Raw genomic sequence first — 15155 nt, 5'->3', positions numbered from 1 at the left:
CTTTCGCAGCAATGCAGGCTGCTATTCTCCCATCGAGACGATCGTAGAGATGCTGGATGTAGTCCTGTGGAACGGCTTGCCATGCCATTTCCACCTGGCGCCTCAGTTGGACCAGCGTTCGTGCTGGACGTGCAGACCGCGTGAGACGACGCTTCATCCAGTCCCAAACATGCTCAATGGGGGACAGATCCGGAGATCTTGCTGGCCAGGGTAGTTGACTTACACCTTCTAGAGCACGTTGGGTGGCACGGGATACATGCGGACGTGCATTGTCCTGTTGGAACAGCAAGTTCCCTTGCCGGTCTAGGAATGGTAGAACGATGGGTTCGATGACGGTTTGGATGTACCGTGCACTATTCAGTGTCCCCTCGACGATCACCAGTGGTGTACGGCCAGTGTAGGAGATCGCTCCCCACACCATGATGCCGGGTGTTGGCCCTGTGTGCCTCGGTCGTATGCAGTCCTGATTGTGGCGCTCACCTGCACGGCGCCAAACACGCATACGACCATCATTGGCACCAAGGCAGAAGCGACTCTCATCGCTGAAGACGACACGTCTCCATTCGTCCCTCCATTCACGCCTGTCGCGACACCACTGGAGGCGGGCTGCACGATGTTGGGGCGTGAGCGGAAGACGGCCTAACGGTGTGCGGGACCGTAGCCCAGCTTCATGGAGACGGTTGCGAATGGTCCTCGCCGATACCCCAGGAGCAACAGTGTCCCTAATTTGCTGGGAAGTGGCGGTGCGGTCCCCTACGGCACTGCGTAGGATCCTACGGTCTTGGCGTGCATCCGTGCGTCGCTGCGGTCCGGTCCCAGGTCGACGGGCACGTGCACCTTCCGCCGACCACTGGCGACAACATCGATGTACTGTGGAGACCTCACGCCCCACGTGTTGAGCAATTCGGCGGTACGTCCACCCGGCCTCCCGCATGCCCACTATACGCCCTCGCTCAAAGTCCGTCAACTGCACATACGGTTCACGTCCACGCTGTCGCGGCATGCTACCAGTGTTAAAGACTGCGGTGGAGCTCCGTATGCCACGGCAAACTGGCTGACACTGACGGCGGCGGTGCACAAATGCTGCGCAGCTAGCGCCATCCGACGGCCAACACCGCGGTTCCTGGTGTGTCCGCTGTGCCGTGCGTGTGATCATTGCTTGTACAGCCCTCTCGCAGTGTCCGGAGCAAGTATGGTGGGTCTGACACACCGGTGTCAATGTGTTCTTTTTTCCATTTCCAGGAGTGTAGTTTCTAAGTAAATTACTCGTTGTTCAAAACATGAATAATAGCGCTAATTACAGAAGTTTTGAAGGTAAAGGTTACATGAAGAGTTAGAAAAGTACAACTCCCAACACCTTCCTATTGTTTTGATGACAATCATTAATTCTGTGCTTAATCTAGTTATACTAATCTTTGTATTCCTTCTTTGTGTTTTTATGAAAAAAATACTAATATCTCAGTTGGTGACTACTAAAGTGTGATAGTTTGATGAATAAAAAGTTTCATTTGAAAGAATATATAACAAGAAGAGTTACAGAGTGCTCACACAGTGTCATCATTAACTTATTACAAACAGCAATTGGCGATTTATTCAGCATTATGTTTATCATCACATTAAGTGTTTCTAAATTTATGGTTCTGAAGGCTGTCGTAAGTATATTTATCCATCACCTACGTGAAAGCGTGCGCGGTGGCGCAGTGGTTTGCACACTGGACTCGCATTCGGGAGGACGACGGTTCAACTCCGCGTCCGGCCTTCTTGATTTAGGTTTTTCCGTGATTTCCATATATCGCTCCAGGCAAATACCGGGATGGTTCCTTTGAAAGGGCATGGCCAACTTCCTTCCTTAATCCTATGAGAGCGATGACCTCGCTGTTTGGTCTCTTCCCCAAAGATAACCAACCAACCAACATACGTGAAATGTTTTTGGCACATGTGTTTCTGACAGGTGTTATTAGTACGAGTGTAACTGTTCCGAGAATCGAATTATAATAATAACGAATTGGTTCATATGCATGTAGTCCAGTTTTAGGAATGGCGACCATATTTTTGGCAGTTCAATTAATTAAATTCACTTAAATACGAATACTGATTATACATTCTACCAAATATTCGGAGCCGGCCGCTGGGGCCGAGCGGTTCTAGATGCTTCAGTCCAGAACCGCGCTGCTGCTACGGTCGCAGGTTCGGATCCTGCCTCGGGCATGGATGTGTGTGATGCCCTTAGGTTAGTTAGGTTTATGTAGTTCTGACTCGGAGGAATGATGACCTCAGATGTTAAGTCCCATAGTGCTTAGAGCCATTTGAACCATTTTGAAATATTCGGATGTACTGAAAGCGGACTACAGTCAAGATTTCTTAATTCTGTGTTTACTATTAAGGATAATAAATTACAATTCTCGTGTTTAGTTACACACTTCTACATTTTGTTTCGGCTGAAGTATTTCGGAATCATTGCGTTTTCGTATTTATTAAGTAAAGTAATCACAGTCTACTTAATTGATAAGGCAGACTGGAATGAAAGTGTTATGAAATGTTTTCCTAACAAAGAATGTACAGTTATTTCCGATTAATATACATTTCGACGACAATTGTTTAAGACACATGTTTCTGAATTACAGAGTGACACTCTCCACAGCATCAGCAGCAGGGAAACAGCTTGGCTGATGAAATGTCATGGGACATACGTTGACGTCAGAACAACTTTGGCACACATCTATAAAAGTGGCCTGGCCTCACTCTTTAAACAGAGTGCCCACAGTGTAATCCTGGAGCTCAAACTGCTCTTCCCGTAATACAGGAACGACTGCAATAAATTCTGCACAGCTGCAACATAATTCTAGGGATTCCAGTACACGGTACATGGGCCACATTGACTAAAGCCGGCCGATATGTTCCATTGTATTGTCAAGGGTTTATCGGCTTCGTATGCACAGTAGAGAACAAAGGCTTCGAACAGTATTGTCGGTGTCAGAACGGAACATACTCTTGAAGCAGTAAGCATGACCCGATGCGAAGACTTTACTGTTTTTCTATTGAGTTTTAGCTAAAGATCCTCCAACGTCAAAATCTCCACCTTCATAATCAGATTATTACGCCGGTTTTGTTAATTAAAATTGTACCTGATGAAGTGCTATATGGGATGAACTGTAAAACGAAGAGTGCTCTCACAGAAAGTTTATTTTTTCGTAAGAGATCGGGAAGTATTATTAATAAATCATAGGGAAGCAGCGAAGTGTTCCGTATCATTCATAACAGTAAGTTTATTTTCTTGCGTTTCCGACCAATAAGTGCGTAACACTGAACGGTAAATGTACAGCAGAAACGAAAATAACAACGGGTGTGGTCCAAGAAAGCATAACAGGACTCTCGAATGATATTAATATACGTTAACTATTCATTAATTAATATTGGCAACATTATTACACTGTACGCTGAACATGCTGTTGACTACAGAAAATTATCGTATTGGATGAACGTATGGAAATGAAAAACAATTTAAACAGTACTGCTATTGATGCGAGAGATCAGGAAAATTTCTGCAAACGTAAAGGGAGCTAACTACAAGATGCTAGTGCTACCAGTTCTAGATTACTGCTTCAGTCTTTGGAATGTGTATCAATTTGGTGCGACAGTTGAGACTGAAAAAAATGGCTCTGAGCACTATGGGACTCAACTGCTGTGGTCATCAGTCCCCTAGAACTTAGAACTACTTAAACCTAACTAACCTAAGGACATCACACACATCCATGCCCGAGGCAGGATTCGAACCTGCGACCGTAGCAGTCGCACGGTTCCGGACTGCGCGCCTAGAACCGCGAGACCACCGCGGCCGGCTGAGACTGAAAGAATCGAGAGATATGCTGCTAGGTTCGTAACAGGTTAATGCCAGAACGAATTTTTCACTGTCCAAAGGAAACTTCCTGACAGATTAAAAGTGTTTGCCGGACCGAGACTCGAAACCGTGAGCTTCCTCGCCGCAGAGTGCCTCGCGCTTGTTCACTTCACTGCGTTTATTGCGCTTGTTACGATCAACGACAGATGGTCAATGTTATGGTAAATCCGCATTGAGACGCACGTTTTCGAGCGAATATGCACGATCAAGATCATTCGCCGGTCATCAGTTCCTACGTGACGAAGTGAAAATCCCCCGTGAAGATACGATAGGAACACACCTGCCCATCGCTAGTAGCGTGGTTTACCTCAGATTGACAAACGACGAAGCTTGCGACAAGATCACAGAACGGACAAAAGATGGTCTCAAATTCCAGCATTCTGACGCCTGCATCGGCCTGGGATTATGCACGATTCGTACCTTCGAAATTCCGTTCGAAATGCCGGCAGAACACGCGCTGGCGGCACTGCGCCCTTACGGAACAGTACTGGGGCATGTAGCAGAGAAATGGGCACACTTCGCTACATACCCAGTTTTGAACGGAGTGCGTTAAATCCGCTAATGAAACATGTCCCGTCCAACCTCTCCATTGGCGGTTGCAGGGCCATAGTCATATACGATAGGCAGCCAAAGACCTATTATACACTCCTGGAAACTGAAATAAGAACACCGTGAATTCATTGTCCCAGGAAGGGGAAACTTTATTGACACATTCCTGGGGTCAGATACATCACATGATCACACTGACAGAACCACAAGCACATAGACACAGGCAACAGAGCATGCACAATGTCGGCACTAGTACAGTGTATATCCACCTTTCGCAGCAATGCAGGCTGCTATTCTCCCATGGAGACGATCGTAGAGATGCTGGATGTAGTCCTGTGGAACGGCTTGCCATGCCATTTCCACCTGGCGCCTCAGTTGGACCAGCGTTCGTGCTGGACGTGCAGACCGCGTGAGACGACGCTCCATCCAGTCCCAAACATGCTCAATGGGGGACAGATCCGGAGATCTTGCTGGCCAGGGTAGTTACACCTTCTAGAGCACGTTGGGTGGCACGGGATACATGCGGACGTGCATTGTCCTGTTGGAACAGCAAGTTCCCTTGCCGGTCTAAGAATGGTAGAACGATGGGTTCGATGACGGTTTGGATGTACCGTGCACTATTCAGTGTCCCCTCGACGATCACCAGTGGTGTACGGCCAGTGTAGGAGATCGCTCCCCACACCATGATGCCGGGTGTTGGCCCTGTGTGCCTCGGTCGTATGCAGTCCTGATTGTGGCGCTCACCTGCACGGCGCCAAACACGCATACGACCATCATTGGCACCAAGGCAGAAGCGACTCTCATCGCTGAAGACGACACGTCTCCATTCCTCCCTCCATTCACGCCTGTCGCGACACCACTGGAGGCGGGCTGCACGATGTTGGGGCGTGAGCGGAGGACGGCCTAACGGTGTGCGGGACCGTAGCTAGCTTCATGGAGACGGTTGCGAATTGTCCTCGCCGATACCCCAGGAGCAACAGTGTCCCTAATTTGCTGGGAAGTGGCGGTGCGGTCCCCGACGGCACTGCGTAGGATCCTACGGTCTTGGCGTGCATCCGTGCGTCGCTGCGGTCCGGACCCAGGTCGACGGGCACGTGCACCTTCCGCCGACCACTGTCGACAACATCGATGTACTGTGGAGACCTCACGCCCCACGTGTTGAGCAATTCGGCGGTACGTCCACCCGGCCTCCCGCATGCCCACTATACGCCCTCGCTCAAAGTCCGTCAACTGCACATACGGTTCACGTCCACGCTGTCGCGGCATGCTACCAGTGTTAAAGACTGCGATGGAGCTCCGTATGCCACGGCAAACTGGCTGACACTGACGGCGGCGGTGCACAAATGCTGCGCAACTAGCGCCATTCGACGGCCAACACCGCGGTTCCTGGTGTGTCCGCTGTGCCGTGCGTGTGATCATTGCTTGTACAGCCCTCTCGCAGTGTCCGGAGCAAGTATGGTGGGTCTGACACACCGGTGTCAATGTGTTCTTTTTTCCATTTCCAGGAGTGTACATGTGGTAAAGAAAGACATGTGAGTAATGAATGCTTCCAACGCAGAATTATGCAGCTACGAACCGATGTAGCTTCTCCCCTTCCGACTATGATATCCATTCTACATACCCACGCCGAGGCACTGAGACTCGATAACCTTCAGATGCCTGTACAGAAACTTCCACACGATCTTTCACAGCCTGCAGAGACAGGACGAGGCTGACCGTCTACAACGGCGACCGTCCCTCCCTCGGAGATCCCGATGCCGGATGAAGATCTTGACAGACGTGAAGGAGATGCCATGGTTCTGCCTATTGCCGCCTTCGTTTCTGAAGGTCGCGATCCCATCCCGTCCTACTGTAGGCGCCCCGGTGGTCCCGGTCGCCTACGGTGGACTGGAAGCCGAGCGGTGACCTCTCCAGTTGACAGGATGCTAGGAAATGACTGTGGACGCGTCAGAAACGCCAAAGAAACGTTATTAATTAATGACACCTTTATTCCCGCCGAGTACAATGTGGCCCGCGTAACACAGGCTGGCTGAGCTTGGTGATATCAACGTCCTTTCTGACTCGGAGCGATGGCACCAGCTCCGAGCCGCACCAGTCTTGCTAGCGCAGCGCCGCGTGCTGTGACGTAGCAGTGGAATGCCCTTACTTCGGCCGCGCGTGGCAGGTGGCGCCCGGCTGGCCGGCCGGCTCGGCGGCGGACAGGAGGCTCTGGGTTGGAGTCCCGGCACTGTCGGCACGAGAAGCGTTCTCGTAGTGCGGAGTGTACTCTATCCCACCCCGTCTTCCCCTGCTCTTCATGGTGGCTCGTCAGCGGTGGACGGGCGGAACGGGCTGCAATCCCCCAGCGTCATCGACTCACCCGGTTGTGACGGCGGATGCACAGGGCCTAGGCCCCGCACGATCTCGGCGACGGCTCACTGATGTGGTCAGCATTGGCGGCGAGCGAGTCTGCCGCGATGTCTGCTAATCCTGGGTTGATGATTGACAGCGGCAGCAGAGAGGACCAGAGCTGGTACTGTCCCCTCACGTCTGCTGCTGGATGGGCCGCCCTTACTGCAACATCTCCTTAGTAAAGAGTAACATGTCGATCACCGAGCTGAGCGCTACGCAGCGACCAGTACACATCTAACTGCAATTCTAACTCCAAGTGCCTTGTTGGTATCAAAGCTGGCGTATTTAAAGGAAGCACGAGCGACGTCCTGACGTCATGCTCGTTTGTAATGAACGCATTCGTTCCACTTACACTGCTGATTTATCTGTCGTACTCGCCCCTTAGGTGTTCTTGTGACAGAGTTACGTGTTGTTACGGCAGACTTACGCGAAATTATGAAATGCACTACAGCTGACGCTATACCTCTGTCTTGCACTCTACGAAAGTCTCCGTCTAACACAAACTCGCGTGCTAAGCAATTCTCTCTCGCCTGTTGTGTGTAACCAGGCCACTGCCCCTGCGTGACGACACATTCCGATATATGTGGAATCCTCTTACCTCTTGGCTAACCTACTGCCTCTGGCTCTCGGCATAGGCAACGAAACTTTGACAATATTCCACGTTTCCAACTCTTTACTATTCCGCAACACTACAAAACGACTCTGAACCACATCCGCACAAATAAAGTTATCTCCAGTAATTATAAACCGCTTCAACTAAATTTAGTCCTCTGCTATTGGATCACTACCGGTTTCGTGGCACTAGCGGCCACGTCTTCCTGTGAACATATAACTAAAACATTAGAGCGTTATACACACACATCAAAAAAAGTTTTGCATCACCTCAGTTCCGAGAGTTCCGGAATCTGTACAGAAAATTGGAATAGCGATCAACATAAACATCACTTCCGTCCTTTTTATTGCTCATGAAAACGACACATTGCATGTTGTACCACCATACAGCGAGACCTTCAGAGGTGTTGGTCCAGATTGCTGCACACACCGGTACCTCTAATACTCAGTATCACGTCTCTTGCATTTATGCATGCCTGTATTCGTCGTGGCATACTATCCACAAGTTCATCAAGGCACTGTTGGTCCAGATAGTCCCACTCCTCAATGGCGATTCGGCGTAGACTCATCAGAGTGGTTGGTGGGTCACATCGTCCATAATCAGCCGTTTTCACTCTAACCCAGTCATGTTCGATAGGGTTCATGTCTGGAGAACATGTTGGTCACTCTAGTCGAGCGATGTCATTGTCCTGACGGAAGTCATTCACAAGACGAATTGTCGTCCATGAAGACGCATGCCTTGCCAATATGCAGCCGATATTGTTGCACTATCGGTCAGAGGGTGGCATTCAAGTATTGTACTGTCGTTACGGCGCCTTACATTACCACCAGCAGGGGCGTACGTGGGCCCCACATAATGCACCCCAAAACAGCAGGGAGCCTCAACCTTGCTGCACTCGCTGGACAGTGCCTGACCGGGTTGCCTCCAAACACGTCTGCGACGATTGTCTGGTTGAAGGCATATGCAACACTCATCAGTGAAGAGAACGTGATGCCAACCATGACCGGTCCATTCGGCATGTTGTTGGGCCCATCTGTACCGAGCTGCATGGTGTCGTCGTTGCAAATACAGACCTCGTCATGGATGTAGGGAGAGAAGTTGGGCATCTTGCAGCCTATTGCGCACACTTTGAGTCGTAACACGACGTCCTGTGGCTGCACAAAAAGCATTATTGAAAATGGTGGCGTTTCTGTCATGTTCCTCAAGCCATAATTCAAAGGTAGCGGTCGTCCTCTGCAGTGGTAGCCCTTGGGCGGCATAAGCGAGGCATGTTATCGACAGTTCCTGTCTCTCTGAATCTCCTCCATGTCTGAACAACATCGCTTTGGTTCACTCCAAGACACCTGGACTCTTCCCTTGCTGAGAGCCCTTCCTGGCACAAGGTAACAATGCGTACGCGATCGAACCGCGGTATTAACCGTTTAGGCATGCTTGAACTACAGACAACATGAGCCGTGTACCTCCTTCCTGATGGAATGACTGGAACTGATCGGCTGTCGAACCCCCTCCGACTAATAGGTGCTGCTTATGTATGGTTGTTTACATCTTTGTGCGGGTCAAAGGGACTGTGTCTGCGATAAAATATCCACAGTCAACGTCTATCTTGAGGAGTTCTGGGAACCGGGGTGATGCAAGAAATTTTTTGATGTGTGTATTATGTTATATTAGAGAGTTATATGTTCACCTGAAGACGTGGCTTTTAGTTCCACGAAACCGGTAGTGATCCAAAAACAAAGGATTAAATACAGCTGAAGCGGTTTATTAGTACCCAACATGACTACACAAAGCTATAGTCGCCCTACCTACGACGTTGTCTGCACAATTACCAAAACGACACAAGAAGAGGAAGATGACATCGGCGTCAGAGTAGGAGTCGTGCTTCCAGGAGGAATCAGACACGTGCCCAGTAGATGATTCCCAGAAGGAGGTGACATGCGCAGTTGCCGGTACTCACCCTCATCACGGGCAGGACAATTTGCTGAGTGACTCCGGAACACGGCAACGTCCCGAAGACCCCAACGGCAACGTTTCCCAAGCCGCAGCATGGGCACCCTGATAACAACGGCTCTTCGTGTATCAGCCCCGATCCAACCTGGCTGCCCCGTTTTGTGGGCGGATGACGTTGTTCCTGAACCTTCACCAGACGAAGAAATGCCACAAGCCGTCCCGGTGAACCAAGGAGACCGACAACGCTTAAGACGCTACTACATTCGTTCTTCCCGATATGAGAGCTCACGGCAGCGTGCTGCCCCAACAGGCGTATAGAATTGTCAGCATCAATTTAAATATCATCCGTTCGTGCATGAAACTTCAGTTGTTACGTGAAAAGTTACGACCAGCGGACTTAAACATTGCCCTGTTCCGAAAGCTACAGACGGAGATTTGGTCCGATTTTTACGGTTGTACTGCATACGTCACTACCGCCGCCAACGTAGATAGTAGAGAAGCGATTTTCGCACCCGACAGCATTGCAGTAGAAGACGTCACTTCATTCCACCCAGCAGCAGGCCTAACACTTATAGTGCACGGGATCATAGTAGTGAATGTCTATGCACCTTCCGGCATAGACCTACTACTAGAGCACTGAAATTGATATGAGCACATAATTATCGGCGGAGATTTCAACTGGAAGGACCAACATCCAGATTTTACCATCTTCCCAGATTTTCATTACTTAGCATGTCGACACAATCTCCTAGACACCTGGGAAGCCACTGAAGACTGAATCGCGTCTCCTCGTCGACGGCTGATCGTGTCCGCCACAGAACCTGTTGCACTAAATTTGTCTAAAAACTTGGATACTGTTGTATGTGAAATGTCATTTCTCTTAGGATGCCGGCCACTAAAGTCAGCAGCAATGACTCTGGTACTTTGTCCGCCACTCATTAACATAATTTCAATGCGTTCCTGCTGTGTAAGTGCCATTGTGAATCACCTGCAACAATAAATAAAATTGATCACATTCATGCAATTTCTAACTTTAGCAGGTCATCACTTCTGCACAAATAAAGATAGCGTAAAACAGATTTCACATGCGTACTTCTGTGAAAAGAGTCAACTGAAAACCATGTACCACATGACTCCTTTTCCATTCGAAATACGTAACAGAAGCCAACATGGCGGATTGTAAGATGGCTGCCGCTGTCACCATAACTCGTACAAGTTGTGCCCCCACTTACAGACACCCCATACCAGACACCATGATGGTTCTTCACACCGTTTGTCCTTTATAGGGATGTATCCAGACTTCTGCCTCATCCTGTTGTGGGGCGGCCAGTAAGAATTGGGAAATATTGTAGTTGCTGTATAAAAGTTTGCAATGTTGAATCCGTTTCTGGTTTTTAGCATGTTGTTAAAGCTGTCTTTCGCCGTTCTCAACACTGGCTCTATATTTACGTGTTAGCCCCCAGAAAGCGATTTTAATAAAACGTGAAGCTTGTAAAAAGAGTTCCTAGTGCCCACTTCACCTGAGAAATCTATTATAGCTGCAGCTTGTAGCTCTGAGGAATCAGGAGATTGTCCGGAATTTATAATCAAACACGATTTTTCAAAATAGTTGAGTATATTCTGAAATTCACTGGTAAAATACAAATATCCTTTCAACCTACTAACAGAGCAGTTCAGAGTCTAATGCGCTGATGCAACTATAAAGGTCCGAATTAGATGTTAATAAGAATGCTCGCCATAATTTGATGAGAGTATTTCATCAAACGCCACGCTAAATAATTGGTAGAATGTCTGTCCCGCGACGGCACGTGAAAATACGACAATACGCAAACTGAAGCTAGAAAATGAAAATCACTTGAAATGATTTCATGGTTACGCGCATAAAGAGTAACTGAATACGGCATCCGAGGCTGTTAGTAGCAGTGATACCGGCGCGACGCGACTGCCGACACAGGTGGCGTGTCATTCAGCGTCTGGAGAGAACTGGGGCCTTCCTTCTTCGCGCAGCGCTCTTATATATAAATCCGCGGTGCAGACGGCTAAGGGAACGCCTGATCAAATCGGCTGTCCCGACTAGCCGCTGTGCTAGTAACGCACCACTTCAAGTCACATAATAAATCATAGCTTCTCTTGCTGATGGCCGATTAAGCTCTTAATTTAAATGTGCATTCAGCACGCAGGTAAGTATTGATAATAAAATTTTGACGTGGCTAAGTTAAGTATTGTGGGCGAGAGAATTAATTTAATTGCACTGCACGCAGCAGATGAGCTCTGAACTGTCCCTTTTGAGATCCGCTATTGCTAGAATTTTATAGGTATTCAAAAGAAACTTCACACATCTTCATAGTCATAGCGGACCTCCAACCTATTTAAATCTAAACATCCTAGCCTTAATTACTAACCTACTTAATCTATCTTGCTTCTTTCAGTATTGAGACGAAAACCACAAAATCATGAATTTCCACTAAAATCTTAATTTGTGAAATCCAAAGTACAGTTTTTATTAAATCATTATGAAAGCTGAATCTAAATATAAATTTTGAAGTCTCTAGCTCTTTTCTGTTGCGCCAATTATTTTTGCAGAAAAACGTCCAAATTACGGAAATGGCTTAACTTATCGAACTGATATTTAACACACATTAATTTAGTATTATTTCTGACAAGCTATAAAAGTTTTAGGTCATTTGCTTGATTTTTAAGGTATTGCGCAACATTTATGACGTCAGAGCTAGTTACAGCAGACTGACTGGCACACAATGGAAACTGATGTGAATTTACTACAGTGTGAGTAGGCTGCTTCCCTACATCACCCTCTACTTAAATTTTTTGTTTATGACTGTTAATGAATGAAAAAAAAATTTAATTACAAAAAGGGAAGCAAGAGTACAGTTTAACTCCCTATGAAAAATCAAAATTGAAATGTAAACATGTAGAAACATTAAAAGAAAACTGATTACCTACATTAATTATTTAAATTGTGGGCATGTTCACTGCCTTTTAAACAATGTCATTACTCAAAATTTTAAGCAAAGTCAATGAAATCTTTTGGCATACATATTGCCTTAGACAAATAAACACATACAAATTGAAAAATTATGAAAATCTTAGATCCATTAAATACATTAAATACATTTTTACATACACAAATTCAAAGAAAATGACATGATACATAAACAGATGATTATTTCTTAGCAGTTTTTTCTAAACATGAAAGAAAATTTTCACAAATGATTTTTACACACGTGGTTGTAGCCGCTTTGGCTGGCGTCCTACACTTCCATTCACAAGGGTAGAGGAGGGGAAGTTGCTATGGTGTGCGTCCTTCTCGATCACTCTAAATTACATGGGGAAAGGGGAGGGGTCACTGTGAGTTGTGTCCAAGTCACTCCACGCTTTCACGCAGCTACCAGGCTGCCATTATCTGGTTTGTCCTGTAGAACAAACAAAAAGAGTGCCTCAGACTCTGTTCACTTAATATCTAAGGGTGGGTCACAATGAAATGGGGATATATACATTTTAGCTTTCAATTTTTGCTGGAACAAAGTTAACAGAACTTTTTCAGTATTGCTCTCGTGGTTACTTAATTGTCATAAAATCGGAAAACAAATGGCCCAAAACGCCGTTAGTCACGTACTAGAGAAAATTTATGCTCCTAAGGCATACAATCCCCCCATGAACCATGGACCTTGCCGTTGGTGGGGAGGCTTGCGTGCCTCAGTGATACAGATGGCCGTACCGTAGGTGCAACCACAACGGAGGGGTATCTGTTGAGAGGCCAGACAAACATGTGGTTCCTGAAGAGGGGCAGCAGCCTTTTCAGTAGTTGCAGGGGCAACAGTCTGGATGACTGACTGATCTGGCCTTGTAACATTAACGAAAACGGCCTTGCTGTGCTGGTACTGCGAACGGTTGAAAGCAAGGGGAAACTACAGCCGTAATTTTTCCCGAGGACATGCAGCTCTACTGTATGATTAAATGATGATGGCGTCCTCTTGGGTAAAATATTCCGGAGGTAAAATAGTCCCCCATTCGGATCTCCGGGCGGGGACTACTCAGGAGGACGTCGTTATCAGGAGAAAGAAAACTGGCGTTCTACGGATCGGAGCGTGGAATGTCAGATCCCTTAATCGGGCAGGTAGGTTAGAAAATTTAAAAAGGGAAATGGATAGGTTAAAATTAGATATAGTGGGAATTAGTGAAGTTCGGTGTCAGGAGGAACAAGACTTTTGGTCAGGTGATTACAGGGTTATAAATACAAAATCAAATAGGGGTAATGCAGGAGTAGGTTTAATAATGAATAAAAAAATAGGAGTGCGGGTTAGCTACTACAAACAGCATAGTGAACGCATTATTGTGGCCAAGATAGACACAAAGCCCATGCCTACTACAGTAGTTCAAGTTTATATGCCAACTAGCTCTGCAGATGACGAAGAAATTGATGAAATGTATGACGAGATAAAAGAAATTATTCAGGTAGTGAAGGGAGACGAAAATTTAATAGTCATGGGTGACTGGACTTCGTCAGTAGGAAAAGGGAGAGAAGGAAACATAGTAGGTGAATATGGATTGGGGGGAAGGAATGAAAGAGGAAGCCGCCTTGTAGAATTTTGCACAGAGCACAACTTAATCATAGCTAACACTTGGTTCAAGAATCATAAAAGAAGGTTGTATACCTGGAAGAATCCTGGAGATACTAAAAGGTATCAGATAGATTATATAATGGTAAGACAGAGATTTAGGAACCAGGTTTTAAATTGTAAGACATTTCCTGGGGCAGATGTGGATTCTGACCACAATCTATTGGTTATGAACTGCAGATTGAAACTGAAGAAACTGCAAAAAGGTGGGAATTTAAGGAGATGGGACCTGGATAAACTGAAAGAACCAGAGGTTGTAGAGAGTTTCAGGGAGAGCATAAGGGAACAATTGACAGGAATGGGGGAAAGAAATACAGTAGAAGAAGAATGGGTAGCTCTGAGGGATGAAGTAGTGAAGGCAGCAGAGGATCAAGTAGGTAAAAAGACGAGGGCTAATAGAAATCTTTGGGTAACAGAAGAAATATTGAATTTAATTGATGAAAGGAGAAAATATAAAAATGCAGTAAATGAAGCAGGCAAAAAGGAATACAAGCGTCTCAAAAATGAGATCGACAGGAAGTGCAAAATGGCTAAGCAGGGATGGCTAGAGGACAAATGTAAGGATATAGAGACTTGTCTCACTAGGGGTAAGATAGATACTGCCTACAGGAAAATTAAAGAGACCTTTGGAGAGAAGAGAATCATTTGTATGAATATCAAGAGCTCAGATGGCAACCCAGTTCTAAGCAAAGAAGGGAAGGCAGAAAGGTGGAAGGAGTATATAGAGGGTTTATACAAGGGCGATGTACTTGAGGACAATATTATGGAAATGGAAGAGGATGTAGATGAAGACGAAATGGGAGATAAGATACTGCGTGAAGAGTTTGACAGAGCACTGAAAGACCTGAGTCGAAACAAGGCCCCGGGGGTAGACAACATTCCATTAGAACTACTGATGGCCTCGGGAGAGCCAGTCATGACAAAACTCTACCATCTGGTGAGCACGATGTATGAGACAGGCGAAATACCCTCAGACTTCAAGAAGAATATAATAATTCCAATCCCAAAGAAAGCAGGTGTTGACAGATGTGAAAATTACCGGACTATCAGTTTAATAAGTCACAGCTGCAAAATACTAACGCGAATACTTTACAGACGAATGGAAAAACTGGTAGAAGCC

The sequence above is a fragment of the Schistocerca nitens genome, chromosome 7 (genome assembly GCF_023898315.1).
Source record: "Schistocerca nitens isolate TAMUIC-IGC-003100 chromosome 7, iqSchNite1.1, whole genome shotgun sequence".
In the NCBI taxonomy this organism is placed as follows: domain Eukaryota; kingdom Metazoa; phylum Arthropoda; class Insecta; order Orthoptera; family Acrididae; genus Schistocerca; species Schistocerca nitens.
Note: the sequence above shows the minus strand (reverse complement) of the source record.